Source organism: Xenopus laevis, chromosome 6S, assembly GCF_017654675.1.
Source record: "Xenopus laevis strain J_2021 chromosome 6S, Xenopus_laevis_v10.1, whole genome shotgun sequence".
NCBI classification, from domain to species: domain Eukaryota; kingdom Metazoa; phylum Chordata; class Amphibia; order Anura; family Pipidae; genus Xenopus; species Xenopus laevis.
Genome location: NC_054382.1, coordinates 115270277 through 115287898, shown reverse-complemented (window position 1 = coordinate 115287898; position 17622 = coordinate 115270277).

Here is a 17622-nt window from a genome sequence, read left to right as displayed (position 1 = left end):
TGGATTTGGAGCTTTTAGCTTCATATACTTTCACGGCGCAAGTATTGTCATGTTAAATTAACAAGTAACCTGATTTTCAAATAACCGTCAGTGCAATGAACTTCACGTGCCGCTGTTTTTAATCATTTCTAGTGCCGGTGCCAGTTTCCTTCATGCAATTAGCTCCTTTCAGAAGACGTACATGCACTGGGTTTGGACTTCTGCCTTACTTTAAAAATAAACCAAACTTCTGTTTTTTTGGTCTAGGCTTTGGGGCGGATTTAAGGGAAAAAGTAGAATTCCAAAGTATATGAAAATGTCTTGTGAAATTAATCCAGAGACAAAAGGAGCAAACGTAGGGTAGAGAAAGGGCCAACATACCTTCATTTTTTAAAATTTTACCTTCTTCTATAATGGCTCTGCCAACATAGGCATTCCTTTGTAGGGACGCAATTAGGGTTAGGCATGTGCCTTGGATGCAACTATTTTTGAAGGGGGGGCACAATTCCAGAAAATAGACAGCAGCACATTATTTAGCCAGTTCTTCATTCACCCTTTCTGTGTTACCTGCTCTGTGTATGATATTGTAATAATTACACCGCACACCCAGAATTTTACTCACTTTCGCTGCTATAGAGATGCTGGTTATCCGTTGACCCGACAAGGCCCCTCAGCAACAGCAATTCCACAATCATGGATCCACACACACTAGTTATTCTGCAGTGGGGAATCCCCTTTCTTTTTATTTATATTTAACACCAATATCAACGTTTCGGGGGGTACAACCTCCCTTCGTCAGGATATGACGAAGGTACTGTGTATGAGACACTCCTGAGTCCAGACAAATCTGGGGGGGAGTTTGGCAGGTCTGCTTTCCACGGGTGCCAAAGCTCCTTGGCCCAGCTCTATTTCTCTATATGTAACGAAGCAAAAATCTGCAGGAAATGTAAGTGTTGGTCCTTTAAATGTAAAGAACCACAAACGCACACAAGCAAAAGCCACAGAGAAAAATGAGATGATGTGCCTTGCTGTTCTTCATTTGACATGTAAAGTAAGCAGGCCTCGTTGTTTATGCTGCTGGCTCTCAATCAGATTTGTATCGCAGTAAACACAGGTCAAGGGATCAAGCAAACAATACAGTCTACATTTCAGAAATCAGTCACAGGAGACAGGGAAATATCCAAAATAAAGTCCATCAGTTCTAAAATGAAAATCGAAACCACGATCAAACGAAAGGAAGTGGAAAAAATGCAAACCTGCTGGAATTTAAAATGTGACCATGACAATTCCAATCGGATAAAAGCAATTTTTACTCTGATTTGTTTGGAGAAATGTATTTTTAAAATTACAGCGGTTCAGAAGGTTTAGACATTTCCTCTCAACACATAGAAATACTCCTGCGTAGGCAAAATGTCTTCTCCAGAGTCAGCTGAAAATCACACGGGGAGGTTGGGGGGTTAAGAAAGTTATTCTCTATCGGTAATCTCATTTATTTCTTAAGGTTAAACACATATTGGTCATTGACTTTGCTACTTTTGAGCAAATCAGCAGAACATTGCCTAAGGAGTTGGGCCAAAATGATTGCCGTCTCCACTTCAGGGCTCCTTTGGATATTACTGGGAAGTTTTGGAAATCTCTCTAGGTGAGGGCACGCCTCCTGAGCCATAAAACTTATAGGAACTCTGCAAATAGACGGGAATTCTATTGCACGAAGAGCACCAAAAGTTAACAAAAGTAATCAAAGGAATTGTCTAACGGGGATTGACACCTCTCTGGGCATTCAGGAAATATCAACCTGCAAAACAAATGTCTGTTAAATTGCTCAGAAAGCTCTACTAAGCATGATTAAAATTGACAACATTTATTTTTTAGTTTTCAAGCTATTAGTAGTTTTGTACACTGCTGATATAATTAATTTGCCAACAACAGCAACATTTTGGTTTCCTTAGCAAAGAATGTACTTTCTCTGTTTAGAAAATGAAGTTAGTGAGTCACTGAATGTTCTACTTTGGTTGGTTCTAAGCTGAGCAACATTATAAGACCTTTTTTTATTTCTCTGGAAATTAATTAAACATTTGAGTAAAGAAAATGTAAAATCTACAGCAAAATCAGCTCTTCGGTGTCTCCACCGAAGAGCTGGAATATTTGCTGCACTAGGCTTAGATAAGGGCCAGTTTAGTGAAATGCAGGTAGAAGAGTTACGTGCCCCCTAGTTCTGGCCCTGCATGTTACATGTCTGATTAAAACGATACTGTCATGGGAAAAAAAAATTTTTTCAAAATGAATCAGTTAATAGTGCTGCTCCAGCAGAATTCTGCACTAAAATCCATTTCTCAAAAGAGCAAACAGATTTTTTTATATTCAATTTTGAAATCTGACATGGGGATAGACATATTGTCAATTTCCCAGCTGCCATAAGTCATGTGACTTGTGCTCTGATAAACTTCAATCACTCTTTACTGCTGTACTGCAAGTTGGAGTGATATCACCCCCCTCCCTTTTTCCCTCCAGCAGCCAAACAAAAGAACAATGGGAAGGTAACCAGATAACAGCTCCCTAACACAAGATAACAGCTGCCTGGTAGATCTAAGAACAACACTCAATAGTAAAAACCCATGTCTCACTGAGACACATTCAGTTACATTGAGAAGGAAAAACAGCAGCCTGCCAGAAAGCATTTCTCTCCTAAAGTGCAGGCACAAGTCACATGACCAGGGGCAGCTGGGAAATTGACAATATGTCTAGCCCCATGTCAGATTTCAAAATTGAATATAAAAAAACCTGTTTGCTCTTTTGAGAAATGGATTTCAGTGTAGAATTCTGCTGGAGCAGCACTATTAACTGATTCATTTTGAAAAAAAAAAATTTTTCCCATGACAATATCCCTTTAAATATGAAGTTAGCGACCTGCCTCTCCCACTCTTGTCCCAGCAGAATGAATGCAGAATGTATTAATGGTTTTAAGTGATGAGTGAAACTTTTCACCAAGTTTTGCTGTGCAAATGACGTCCATAGACTCTAATGGGTGAAAAGAAATTGTCAAAGATTTTGTGGCCCATAGACTTCATTTCGGTGAATTTTCACGGGTTTCACGAATTTTCAGCAAAGTGAAATGGGTCAGATTCCCCATTACTAATGGTGTTGGTTGGAGGTTTCAGCACTCTGAAATGGAGCACAGAGGCTTGTCCACTTCATTTAGCCTGGAAGACAAACTACAAAAAATTATAGATTGGGGCAATTTTTTTGGACTTTGCACCCTGCCTTCAGTTATTTGAAGCACTTTTTATACGCATTTCTTATTATAGTTTTCTTGCTTTTTTTATAAGCAGAGCAACATCAGAAGACTTTCTTCTTCTTCTCCTGAAGTTTTCCTATAACAATTAGACTGGTGTGTAGAACTGACCAGCAGGTGGTGCTGTTGTATCAGTTTAATTGCATTAGCAGAGTAAAAACAAGAAAAAAAAGATTTATATTAATTTAGTTTAGCTAGGGTTTAACTGGTGACAGGCAGATGTACAATGTGAACTAACTGCAGAGCTATCTCTCCTCAACAGACAATTGGCTGTTCTGCTTTTTATCCAGAGCAGTGAGGTTCTTTCTCAAAGCAGGTCATGCCATTTTCTATGCATTCAGCACTATTTTATAGTGAAATGTAAATTCCACAGGATTTGCTGACTCTGCAAGCGTTTAATAGAGATGTCGCGAACTGTTCGCCGGCGAACTTGTTCGCGCGAACATCGGGTGTTCGCGCTCGCCGGAAGTTCGCGAACGTCGCGCGACGTTCGCCATTTTGGGTTCGCCATTGTTGGCGCTTTTTTTTGCCCTCTCACCCCAGACCAGCAGGTACATGGCAGCCAATCAGGAAGCTCTCCCCTGGACCACTCCCCTTCCCTATAAAAACCGAAGCCCTGCAGCGTTTTTTCACTCTGCCTGTGTGTGCTGAAGAGATAGTGTAGGGAGAGAGCTGCTGCCTGTTAGTGATTTCAGGGACAGTTGAAAGTTTGCTGGCTAGTAATCGTTTTGATACTGCTCTGTTATTGGAGGGACAGAAGTCTGCAGGGGTTTGAGGGACATTTAAGCTTAGGTAGCTTTGCTGGCTAGTAATCTACCTTCTACTGCAGTGCTCTGTATGTAGCTGCAGTGGGCAGCTGTCCTGCTTCTGATCTCATCTGCTGACTGCTGCAATAACAGTAGTCCTTGTAAGGACTGCTTTTATTTATTTTTTTGTTGTTTTACTACTACTACTACTACTACTACTATAAGAGCCCAGTGCTATTAGTCTAGCAGTGTTGGGGAGTGGGACTGGTGTGCTAATCTGCTGCTCCTAGTAGTTCAGCAGCACCAACTTTAATTTTTTTTTTTTAATATTCATTTTTTTTTTATTTTACTTTTTTTTATTTTACTACCGCTGTAGTAGTGTATAAGTTGACCTTTTAGGCATTATTTGCCCTGTAGGCATTATTTGCACACTGTTTTCTTCAACCCGCCATCGAGCTGTGTGACCTTGTTCCCATTCTGTCTAAATATCCATAATATTACCGTCTCCAGAAAAAACACCGGAGTCACTTTTTTCAAGCAGCATTCATATATTTTACGTAATCCGTATCCACCGCTGTAGTAGTGTATACGTTGGCCTTGTAGGCATTATTTGCACACTGTTTTCTTCAACCCGCCATCGAGCTGTGTGACCTTGTTCACATTCTGTCTAAATATCCATAATATTACCGTCTCCAGAAAAAACACCGGAGTCACTTTTTTCAAGCAGCCATAATATATTTTACGTAATCCGTATCCACCGCTGTAGTAGTGTATACGTTGGCCTTGTAGGCATTATTTGCACACTGTTTTCTTCAACCCGCCATCGAGCTGTGTGACCTTGTTCCCATTCTGTCTAAATATCCATAATATTACCGTCTCCAGAAAAAACACCGGAGTCACTTTTTTCAAGCAGCCATAATATATTTTACGTAATCCGTATCCACCGCTGTAGTAGTGTATACGTTGGCCTTGTAGGCATTATTTGCACACTGTTTTCTTCAACCCGCCATCGAGCTGTGTGACCTTGTTCCCATTCTGTCTAAATATCCATAATATTACCGTCTCCAGAAAAAACACCGGAGTCACTTTTTTCAAGCAGCCATAATATATTTTACGTAATCCGTATCCACCGCTGTAGTAGTGTATACGTTGGCCTTGTAGGCATTGTTTGCCCAGTTTTTTTGGCCACAGCCACTGAAGCACAGAGGCCAGAAAAAATATGCCATATAAATGCTGAAAATAGTCATTTTTTGCCATACGTTGACTCAACGTATATGGCAAAAAATGACTATTTTCAGCATTTATGTGGCATATTTTTTCTGGCAACTGTGCTTCAGTGGCTGCAACCAAAAAAACTGGGCAAACAATGTCTACAAGGTCAACGTATGGCGAAAAATTACTATTTTCAGCATTTATATGGCATATTTTTTCTGGCAACTGTGCTTCAGTGGCTGCGTCCAAAAAAACTGGGCAAACAATGTCTACAAGGTCAACGTATGGCGAAAAATGACTATTTTCAGCATTTATATGGCATATTTTTTCTGGCAACTGTGCTTCAGTGGCTGCGTCCAAAAAAACTGGGCAAACAATGCCTACAAGGTCAACGTATGGCAGTTGTTTAAAGAGAACAGTAGATTACTAGCCAGCAAAGCTACCTAAGCTAAAATGTCCCTCAAATCCCTGCAGACTTCTGTCCCTCCAATACAGAGCAGTATCAAGCAGATTACTAGCCAGCAAACTTACTATCATCTGTCCCTGAAATCACTAACAGCTCTCCCCCTACACTATCTCTTCCAAGCACACACAGGCAGATTTTTCAGATACATTTTTGCCCTTGATCCCCCTCTGGCATGCCACTGTCCAGGTCGTTGCACCCTTTAAACAACTTTAAAATCATTTTTCTGGCCAGAAATGTCTTTTCTAGATGTTAAAGTTCGCCTTCCCATTGAAGTCTATGGGGTTCGCGAACCGTTCGCGAACCGCTCGCATTTTTGCGCAAGTTCGCGAATATGTTCGCGAACTTTTTTTCCGACGTTCGCTACATCCCTAGCGTTTAATAGCAAAGTCTATCGAGTCAGAAGAAGAAGAGGTATCACAGAGTTTAAAATAAAATGATTCCAGTGGGTTTAGGTAAATCAGACTGTTAATTAATTAGCAACAGGAATATGGAAACAGAGCTAATCATAATAGTGTTTCCTAACAGGTATTGCACCTTCCTCCCCGGGACAAACTATGGTCCCCTTTACTAGCAAAATAATGTAAGCACAAGGAATAAAAGAATGGAAAATGATGTACTCTATGATGATGAGATACTCTAGTTCCCTTACCTTTAGCCAAGGAGCTAAATATAGCAGCCTTAGAGAAAATGCCCAGGTGACAGCCAGTAACAACATCACCTTATTACTTATTATATGGCAGGTTCTACTGAATTCATATTCACTGGGAATAATGAGGAGCAGGTCAGCTACATGAGCAATTTGGGCTCAACCGCAGAATTAAGAGGGTTCAACACCCCTCTTTGTTGGCAAGGATTACTCAGACTCAACATAGCATAAATATAACACCACCTGATCAGCATTGTGTTACAAGTGCACCCAACATGGCCCACCAATTGAATGTTACCAGCACTGTGGGCAGGAGGTACCACTCACTGACAGGACTGGACCAACTGGTAGACATAATATTAGAACTTTCACAAGACTAAACCAACTTGTAGACAGTTAGAGTATTACAGTGGTGTTCAGGGCCCACCAGGGCTGTCGTCTCAGGGCCCCACCATCATAGTCACTCACTCCTCTGCTCTCATGAAACGCCAGTCTATACCCCCATGTGGCGGGAGGGGGTGAGAGAGGAGTTTTTGTTGGAGATCGGAGCCCTCTGGGTTTTTTTCTGGCATACCTCCAGCCCAGTCCGACCCTGGTTAGTGTGATACACATACTTACTGACCTGCCCTCCTGCTCTGACACTGGGATAGCTGAAAATAATGCAGTTTCCAGAAACCTGACCCAACAAAATAATTCTCAAGTAACCCATCAGGCCCAAGTATATAATTATGTGTGACCAATCAGGTTGCTGTAGCAGGGACCTGAAAACTGCAAAAAAGCTTCTCACCTCCATGTTCCTCAATACCGACTGTGAGAAGGTATTTCTTCTATAATCTTAAAACTGAGGCTTTACCCTTTTATTTAAAAACTATTATTGCGCTTTCCGTTCCTCTTGTTCAAAGGGCAACTGACTAATGCGAGCCACCAGATGTCGCTCTGCAATACATGATGAAAATGAACCAGAGCATTTGTGGATTTATTTTCAGTCGATGAATACCGTAAAGCGAATAAATAATTAAATGACTCTTCTTTCATCAGCCACTTGGCACTGATTAAAACAATGTATTCCAGTGCAACAGAACGCCGCAACACACTGAAGCAAGTCGCTGCCATTAAAGAATTATTCCTGAGGCAAAGGCACGTGCCAGGAGCTTACAATCAATTTATTATTTATGCATATAGTGGAGTAACCCAGTGCATATTGTGAAGTCACTTTGAGAAATGACTATACAGACGTTAAAGGGGATCTATGGCGAGAAAAATGTGTGTTATTATAGAGCAAAGCAAGTCACTTTGTGATACAGGTATGAGACCTGTTATCCAAAATACTTGGAGCCTGGGTTTTTCCAGATAAGGGATGTTTAATTTAGATCTTTATAGCTTAAGTCATTAAGGGTCTGGCCGCACAGGCAGATTAGGGGGGGGTTTAGTTGCTAGGCGACAAATTTCGTCTTCTTCGCTGCGATTAATCTCCCCAATCTGCCTTCCCCTGTCTTCCGCTGGCTAAAATGTAAATCGCCTGGGGGCAGCCACACGGAGCGCTTCATTTTCTGAAGTCGCCCGTAATTGCCTCACGAGGAAACTTCGGGCAACTTCTGAAAACGAAGCGCTCCGTGTGCCTGCCCCCAGGCGATTTACATTTTAGCCGGCGGAAGGCAGGGAACGGCAGATCAGGGAGATAAATTATGGCAAAGAAGAGGAGATTTGTCGCCTGGCAACTAATCTCCCCAAATCTGACCGTGTGGCCAGACCCTTAAGGAAAAGGAGTCTTTTTTGCCAAAAGTTAGGCACCCCCTAGTGAATGTATTTACTTACCTGACACTCCAGGCCGGAAAAACTGCACCAGCCTGGGGTTATTCCAGCGAGCACCCCGGACTCTTCTCACAGCTGCGCATGAGCAGTAGAGTGAAAAGATGAACTTTAAAGAAAAAGTTGACTATTTAATTCTACTACGCAGGGGCATTTCTGCTATGAGGCAAGATAGCCAAGACCATAGGCCAGTGATCCCCAACCAGTAGCTCGTGAGCAACATGTTGCTCTCCAACCTCTTGGATGTGGCTCCCAGTGGCCTCAAAGCAGGAGCTTATTTTTTAATTCCAGGCTTGGAGGCAAGTTTTGGTTGTATAAAAACCAGGTGCACTGCCAAACAGAGTCTCAATGTAGGCTTACAATCCACATAGGGGCTACTAAATGGCAAATCACAGCCCTTATTTGGCACCCCAAGAACATTTTTCATGCTAGTGTTGCTCCCCAACTCCTTTTACTTCTGAATGTTGCTCACAGGTTCAAAAGGTTGGGGATCCCTGCCATAGGCCATGGCACAGTTTTTAGCACAGAAATTAAGTCTGACACCACCTTTCCGTTTTAAATGCAGCTTCGCTGGCTTCTATTTGGAAAAAAAAATCAATGCTTCAGTGCTCTTGCTTCACATAAGCATTAGCAGTCCCGCTGTAACACACGTCTCAGAATCCTCTCTTGGACTCACTCTTGACATTCTGTCTCCTGGGAGGGGTTTTCTCTCCAGTCCTTTGGAGATCTCTCCAACACTTTGAGTGGGGAATCACAATCTCTTTCCCAACTACTTTCACACACGCACCCCTCCTTCCTGCACATGGAGGTTTCCACGGGCCACTCACCCTCCTCCACTCAAGGAGGTCTCAAGGGGTAAGCCCTGAGGTGTAGTCTCACACCTGCTTTGTAACTACAGCTTCATTAGATAAATACCTCTAACTTAGGCAGCTGCAAAACACTTAATGGAGGAAAGAATGGAAGGCCCATCCTGCTCTCCTCCATTCACTCCAGGGACCCATTATCCAGCTTTTCCTGAGCTGGCAGAATACACAGCGTTATTTGCTGCAGAAACACACATATTTCCCTGGAGTTTACTATTCACCAGCCTAATACTGGCAAAATACACACAATATCATGGTCTTTTTAACCACATCTCTTAAACAGGTAAGTCAATTCATGCACTTAATTGGTTTCTGGATAAAGGATCCCATGCCCATATACAAAAATAGTATACCCCATAGTGAGGCTTCCCTGGCCTGTAGACTTAACCTTCTAGATAAATCAATACTATATAATAATGCCAACAAGATTTCTCTCTTATGCTGCATTTCTTTTAAGGTAACTGGTAATGTATTAGCAGGCACTGAATCCAAACCAGTTTGTAGAATCCAGGAGCCAGAGTTTATAGTTAAAAAGAGATTTATATTTTACATTCTGATTATTAAAAAAACAGCCTTACACGTTTCGTGTCAACAGGGACACTTAATCATATGCTATTGAACGGCTATTATTTTTTAATCATAATGTAAAATAAAAAATATCTTTTTAACCAGAAAATCTGGCTCCTGGATTCTACAAACAGGTTTGGATTTGGTGAGTGCCTGCTATTACATTAGCAGCTGCATCTGTTGTTGTTTCTTTTTGGGTACTCTAATCTGTGTACACAAGAGAAAGACCTCTCATTGTTATAATTAATACTATGTCGTAGATTTTATGAGATAGCATGAAAATAACTTTACCTAGAATTCTATGGTTCCCCACTTTTATATATCAAGCTGATATGTGTTGGTGAATTCACATTTGTTCAGAGGACTTCTAGCCTGAATAGCATTTAAAGGAGAAGGAAAGGCAAAAATGAAGTAAGCTTTATCAGAAAGGTCTATATAAATACACCAGTAAGCCCTCAAAGTAATGCTGATCTGAGTCCTCTGTCAAAAGAAACACCTCATTTCCTTCTATTGTGTACACATGGGCTTCTGTATCAGACTTCCTGTTTTCAGCTTAAACCTCCAGAGCCAGGGCTTGAGCATGCTCAGTTTGCTCCTCTCTCCCTCTCCCCCTCCCTTTCCCCCCTCCCTCCTCCACTCCCTGCTGTAATCTGAGCCCCAGAGCTATGAGTGAGCAGGGAGAGACTAAGGCAGGAAGTGATGTCACACCAAGCTAATATGGCAGCTGCTATCATAAACAAACAGAGAGATTCTAGAGCTGTTTAATAAGGTATGGTAAAGCATTCTGCAGAATAAATATAGTTGCTCACGTGCAGTAACAGCATCTTTTGTTCACGGATCTGCACACACACAATTCTCTTCAGTTAAGGATGTAACCCCTTTTTTATTGTTATATCACCAACAGTATCAATGTTTTGGGGGGGGGGTACATCCTCCCTTCATCAGCCTGAAAATTAAAAAAATAGGGGTTACATCCCCAACTGCAGAGAATTGTGTGTGTGCAGATCCGTAGACAAAAGTTGTTGTTGCTAAGGGACCTTGTCGGGTCAACGGAGGGCCAGCACCACCATTGCAGTAGGAGTGATACAGGAGATACAACGCATTATTCATGTGCAGTAACCCATAGCAACCAATCAGCTGGTAGCATTTATTGATCACCAGTTTAAAAGCAGACACCTTATTGGTTGCTAAGGGTTACTGCACCAGGGCAAAATTACATATGGGTGCCTCTAGACTGCCCTGTCTCATTGGCTGGCTGGCCATACTATGGGTGTACTAGGGGTGAACATGAGGGACTCTGTCATGGGCTCTGAGGTGGGGGGCCCCTAGAGATATGAAAGTGCAGGTTGGTTGGGGCAAGGATTGGGCAGATCATGGACAGGGTTTTGGAATACTGGATCAATACTGGAATGAATTAGGGGCATGACCATCTATACAGAGAGATTTTTTGATCTGGAGGTCTAGGTGACCACTGGGCTAATAACTAGGACCCCATAAGGTGAGGATTCTGTTAAGTTTGTATTATGAGGCCCCTGATGGTGGTCCTGTCAGTCCAGCCTTATTCTCTGACATCACTGGAACATGGCTAGTTAAACTGGATAGAAATGATGCTCTCCAGAGAAGGTCCAGCCTTGTAGGTATTTATAATAGCTGTATTGAGAGAGAAAATGTATGTTCCCCTGTACTAAGCAGAATTCTGCTGAAAAATCAGGAGTAAAGTGGCCTTTTAGTCTTGGTTGCACTTCACTTGAATTACTCAGACCTGCACTCAATCCTCATAAGTCTTTTTCAGCAACCTTTCAACCCAAGAATGCTGTATCACTGGCATTTAAAACAATAACAGTCATGAGATTCCCTGCTGGAAACAATAAGGGGGGTGGTTGCAAATGGTAGTTTGTTTGGTCTTCCCTTAAAGGACCTTTATGCTGGAAAACAAGCCGAGAGGTTATGTCAGGTTTAATGATTTCAAACATGAATTAGGAAAAACCAAAGTAATAGTTCTAGTAGAAGACAGCTCTCAGGCTGCAACAACAGGCAATTCAGCACCTTTGAAGGATTAGCAATGATTTAACCCCACAAAAATGCACAACAAATTGCAATTGTGATTTTTTTTTCCTTCTCTATTCATTGTCAGTGTCTAGGCTGGAGAAACATTTGCGCTTCACCCACAGCTGGAATCAATTTTTAATATTTAAAACGGAAAAAGAAAACAAAATGTGAAACACACACATAGATCTGTCTGTTTCCCATTGCGATGTTCCCAAACATTACAGTTTAGAAATAAACTCCTGATATATTTATTCTCTTGCCAACTGGCATCTGTCAATGGCACATACTGCAGCGCTATATCTGTGCACATCTGTCAGCAGAATAACCATGTAATAAGATAAATGACTAGACACAACCATTCCACAACCTCCCCCATCAGCAAATGGCTGGAACTACCGGTCCCATTATATCAGCTTATTCTCACCTAGCAATGGCTTGTTACTGAGACCTGTAAATGTGGCACGGCCCGGCTACACCAATAACATATCTAACACAATTTAAAACCATGAAATATAAGCTCTTAACACATTTCAGTGATTCTATACAGACTATGAAAAGCCAGGGATCTTTAAAAGCAAAGTAGGTTATAAGTGCAAAGAATAAAGTGCAAAGTGCTGACCAGTTATTGGCTTAGAAAACTATTAAAGGGATTCTGTAATGATTTTTATGGTGTCTTTTTTATTTCTAAATTACACTGTTTAATTCCCTCTACCATTTAAAATTTTGTTCCTGAACCAACAAGTGTATTTTCATAGCTGTATTATTGGTGTATTATTTGCTCATTGTGCCTATTCCCATGCTTTCAGAAAGAGGCAAAACTTCTTGATGGAACTGCTTTCAGTTAAGCTATTGTTTCTCCTATTCAATGTGACTGAAGGAGTCACAGTGGGACTTGGATTGTTACTATCTGGTTACTGCCATTGTTTTATTGATGAGCTGCTGTAGGGGAAAGGGAAGTGGGTGATATCACTCCAACTTGCAATGCAGCAGTAAAGAGAGTGTGAAGTTTATCAAAACACAAATCACATGGCTGAGGGCAAAAGTTTGCACTCCATTTAGAAAGCAAGTGCCTGGGTGCCAGAATCTTTTACAATAAAGCAGCATATAAAACCTGCACTCACAAGACTTTTGAAGTGAAAAAAGGGGTTGTTGTTTTTTTCATTAAACCAATGTTTTGGTCTCAACGATGTCTCTTTTGAGAGCAAAACGTCGGCTTCCATGGTCCCCCTAGGGCAACAGCTTTAAAGGAAAATGAAAGTTTCAATCCAACAATCCAAGGGTAGTGGCAAATGTTAGGGCACCCCTTAAGGATTGAAATTACCAGGATCGGACTGGGGAGCCCGGGGGCCCACCAGGGCTTCTGCCTCAGGGCCCCCCTCTTGACCCTAGGGGCTGCTGCCTCAGGGCCTTCCATCCGAAAACACCCCCCAGCCGCACGTGTGCGCAAGCGTACTAACGCCCGCGCAGTCACGTCAGTGCGCATACTGCTTTATGCCATGACAGGAGAAAGAAGAAAACCTGGGTGCAGATCTGGGCCAGCGGGGCCCACTAGAGCCCAGGGACCACCGAGTTTATTCCCGGTATCCCGCCGGCCCAGTCCGACCCTGGTAATTACTTGCCTGATACCCTGGGCCGGTGCTTCTGTTAACAGGGAACTGCATTTATCCAGGGCCTAATGGCAGACTGCGTTGTGCCTCGAAACACATTTCAACCAAAATTTCACTGCCCTGCACTCCACTAGAGATAACATTATTGTAAGAAATAAGGATTCAACAAATTCAGGTTTAGGTGCTAAATATGAATTTGTTGGAGGATTCAGCATTAGTTGCATCCCTAGTAAGTAAGGCACATCAGCTTGAAATGCACCGTCAATAAATTCACAGAATTTTATTCTTGTTTAACTTTGGATTAAATACTAGTGTTTTATATTGAGCAGCCAACCCGCATGCCAAATGATGTTTCCATTTGACTAGGGGGAGCATTATATTTCCATGCTGGCAAACTGTAGACCAGTTCATTGACATATCTTAGGCTGGAACATATAATGTCTAAAATAATGACAGTTGTGAAATTATCAAACAAACTGTGGGAATGGTGAGTCATGTCACTTACCAAGCAGACACTTTGGGGCCTGTGATGTTAGAAATGGTGCATAGGCCCTGAAACACACATTAGGGCTTGGCAAGTATCGTAATGAGAATCTTCCTAAATTCGCTCCAAAGATGTTTCATCTTCTCATAGAAGAGGCACCCTAAAATGGAAACCAGAGCTAAATGAGCCACCTCCATACAACAAAACACAATATATTTTCCAGTGTCCACGGCACATTGTATAAATGAGTCATGGTCAGAGCACTTTATCAAGATAAAATGAACATGGAAAGTGCATTGGCAATGAAAAGATTCGCAGTCTAAACGGACAATTAGGAGATTGATTATATAATGAAGATTAATTTTGATATGGGACAAGTGTCATGTGTTTCTATTTCTACAATCTGTTTATATGTACATGTATGTATGTATTCAGCGGTCTAGTTTATGACTGACGTCAAGCTGTAAGAAAGAATATCGAAGGTACCTGCTGAAAGGGGGATTCTGGATTCACCTGACATAGGGAAATTAGGATTGATGTAAGGAAAGAAGAACAGCACATGGTCATTCTTAGTAAAAACAAATAATAATTATTAGAAATATGAAACTAGGGCAAATCAGTGGTCCAATCATATTTTTCTTGTGTATCTCTATTGATCAGAGCTGTCTTTAGATGGATGGATGACTGTCCTGGGAACCACATAAAGTTGAGGTAGCTGTAGAGGAAATCGCACACCCACGACAGACGTCCAATATAGTGGTACCTGGTGCCCGGTGATAAAGGAATCGGCAAACCTCTCAAATGGATACGAAAAAGCACACCGGCACACAGGATTTGAAGCTGCAGGGCAAGCCCTTGCAATTTTTTAATGCAGTGCAGGTGCAACGTTTCGGGGTCACGCCCCTTTGTCAAGCATGCTTGACAAAGGGGCGTGACCCCGAAACGTTGCACCTGCACTGCATTAAAAAATTGCAAGGGCTTGCCCTGCAGCTTCAAATCCTGTGTGCCGGTGTGCTTTTTCGTAACCACATAAAGTTGGACACTGAAGAGCAGCAATTGCAGGGTATAATAATGAAAAACTGCTAAACTTCTAAGGCAAGAAGGCAACATTATGACAAGATGGCACCCATAACACTTCATATTAGTTCTGTGCATCCTGTGGCCCTTCAGGTGTTGTCAATTGACAGATTATAGCAACTACATACAAGGGAATGTTTTACGATTACTAGATCTTCAAGTAAGGGTTATACTGCATATCTTGTTAAATGTTGAAACTCCAGGACTTTCCTACAGCTATAGTCTCAAAGTTGTCCAAAGGTGGATTGTTCGGTTGAAGAGAAGCTTTGGAGGGCTATTTTTTTTAAATGATAATCCCATACAACAGTGATCCCCAACCAGTAACTCATGAGCCACATGTTGCTCCCCAACCCCTTGGATGTTGCTCCCAGTGGCCTCAAAGCAGGTGCTTATTTTTGAATTCCAGGCTTGGAGGCAAGTTTTGGTTGCATAATAACCAGATGTACTGACAAACAGAGACTCCTGTAGGCTGCCAGTCCACATAGGGGCTACCAATAGCCAATCAAAGCCCTTATTTGGCAGTGCACCCCCAGGAACTTATGCTTGTGTTGTTCCCCAACTCTTTTGACATCTGAATGTTGCTCATGGGTGAAAAAGGTTGGGGACCCCTGCCATACAACATACATCCAGGCTTCTCAACCATCTATTGAGTGGCCACTAAATGTGTTAGTTACACTGTTTCTCTTCTACACATCAGGCTGGTATTGAAACGTGGAATGCTAATAGTAGTCGGTCATGTGAATGGAGCCTCCCTATATGGATCGATCAGTCAACCTGCAAACATCAATTCACAGTTTTGAGGTGCAAAACACAAAATATCTGCTGAGCTCATTCTTTGCAGGCAATAAGATGGGAAATGAGATCCAAGTACATTAACTCTCATTTCAAAACCAAATAAATGGATAGAACATTCTGTGTACCTTTATGTAAATAATATTACAGTTGTGTTGCTTTACATTGATGGTATATACAGATATAATAAGTGATCACTTGACAGTTAACTTCAAGATAATTGTCAGGAAGTTACTCACCAGCATTTCGGAAGATGTTTCAAATCTCTCTCAAACATTTTATTAGTACGTGAAACCACAACAGTCCTCCTCTCCCGAAAATGGAAGCAAGAAAGAGTAGATGGGGCTGTTATGCTGAAGATTTTACTCATGTGGGTTTTTATGTGGTAATTAACATCTGAAATGATCGACTTTTAAAGCAACTTCAATAGTTATCGAAATGAAACACTGTCCCACCTCCCAAACCACAACTGAAGGATCTTGATCTTTACTGGGCTGCCATAAACTCTGGGAAATGTGTGACAATACATAAGGATTTCAATATTAATTGTGATTACTCACTGCTGTCCTTTATTCCTTTGCATTAGGCTTGCCTTTCATCTTAGGGCTGCTCATTTTGGTTACATTTCCTATTCTGTACATAAGGAGTCGTCATCTATAAATCTTCAAGCTTCCACATTTCTTAATTAATAAAACAAGGTGTATCTATTGTCTTAAATTGTCTGTAAACCCAGCAGCTGATTCTCCAAAATGCCATAGGCTCCTCCATGTCTGATTTGTAAATTAAAGTCTATGTAGGCAATCTACTCCAATGTATTGTAGTTTATAAAGAAAAGAGTTATAGGAATGTTGCAAATGCTGCTGTCGGTGATTTTCTACATTCATTACTGCAATGTCATTTTCCAAGTCTCTTTGCCGTTTTCATTGCACGCTTCACCTAGTGACAGACTACATCTAATCTAAAAATAAGAATTGATTTCAAAGTTGAGGGTTGACTTTAAAATATATATATGGATGAAAGAAACTCTGAATTGTATCAATTGAAATTACTTATGGAAATAAGCAGAACTGGTTGTGTTCCTTTAAAGAAAACACTCAAGGCATGGCTCCTGCTCTACTGCTATATTTGGAACTCCAAAATCTTCTATTGCCCTATGTTTCAGTTGCTTCAAAGGCCCATTACAAGAGCGTTCTAGAAGACATTTTTGGAATAAATTATTTGTGGTATTTGGTGTTATTTGTAGGGTTGTCATCTTTTCCCCACTGTTTGCTCTATGCCAGGTAGAAAACCATTGCATATATGACTGCTGGTGTTTAAAGAAAACAATGGTTGGTGTCCAGCTTTGGCTCTCCTTCACTTTCTCATATAATGATGCACCATACACTTAGTGATAAGTTTTTCCAACATGCCCGATTCCTGAACTAATAGCAGAGCAGTCAGTCCATAGTACATGGACATCAGCAGGAATCATTGGGTCGGGATACATGTACAAAATATTATTGATGCACAAAATGTTACTGTTTAACAACTTCCAACATAGCATCCATACCATCACATTATCAAGGGTTCAAGCAAGCTGGGAGCTATAGTAATTCCTCCTACATCAGGAATTACTGTATGTTTGGAAAGCTAAATCAGCACAAATCAGAAAGCTTTAGCGAAGAGGATGGGGGTTGGAGAACACACCTTTTCTGTTTTGCCATTTTGAGTATAGACACTAGGTGTAAACATTTAGGACATGTAAAGGCAAAAAAAATAAAATCCCATTTTTACTTTCTTTAATGAAAAACAAACCTATATCCAATATACTTTAATTAAAAAATGTGTACTGTTTTTATAAGAAACCTGACTGTATGCAGTGAAATTCTCCCTTCATTTACTGCTGTGGATAGGAATTGTCAGACGGTCCCTAACTGCTGAGCAGGGAAACAATCATACTTATGAACAGCAGGGGGAGCCCCCACCTTACTTCCCAGCCATGCAGAACTCAAGCAGCTTTGTTTATGATGATCCCTAAGCAGCCCAGACCACAC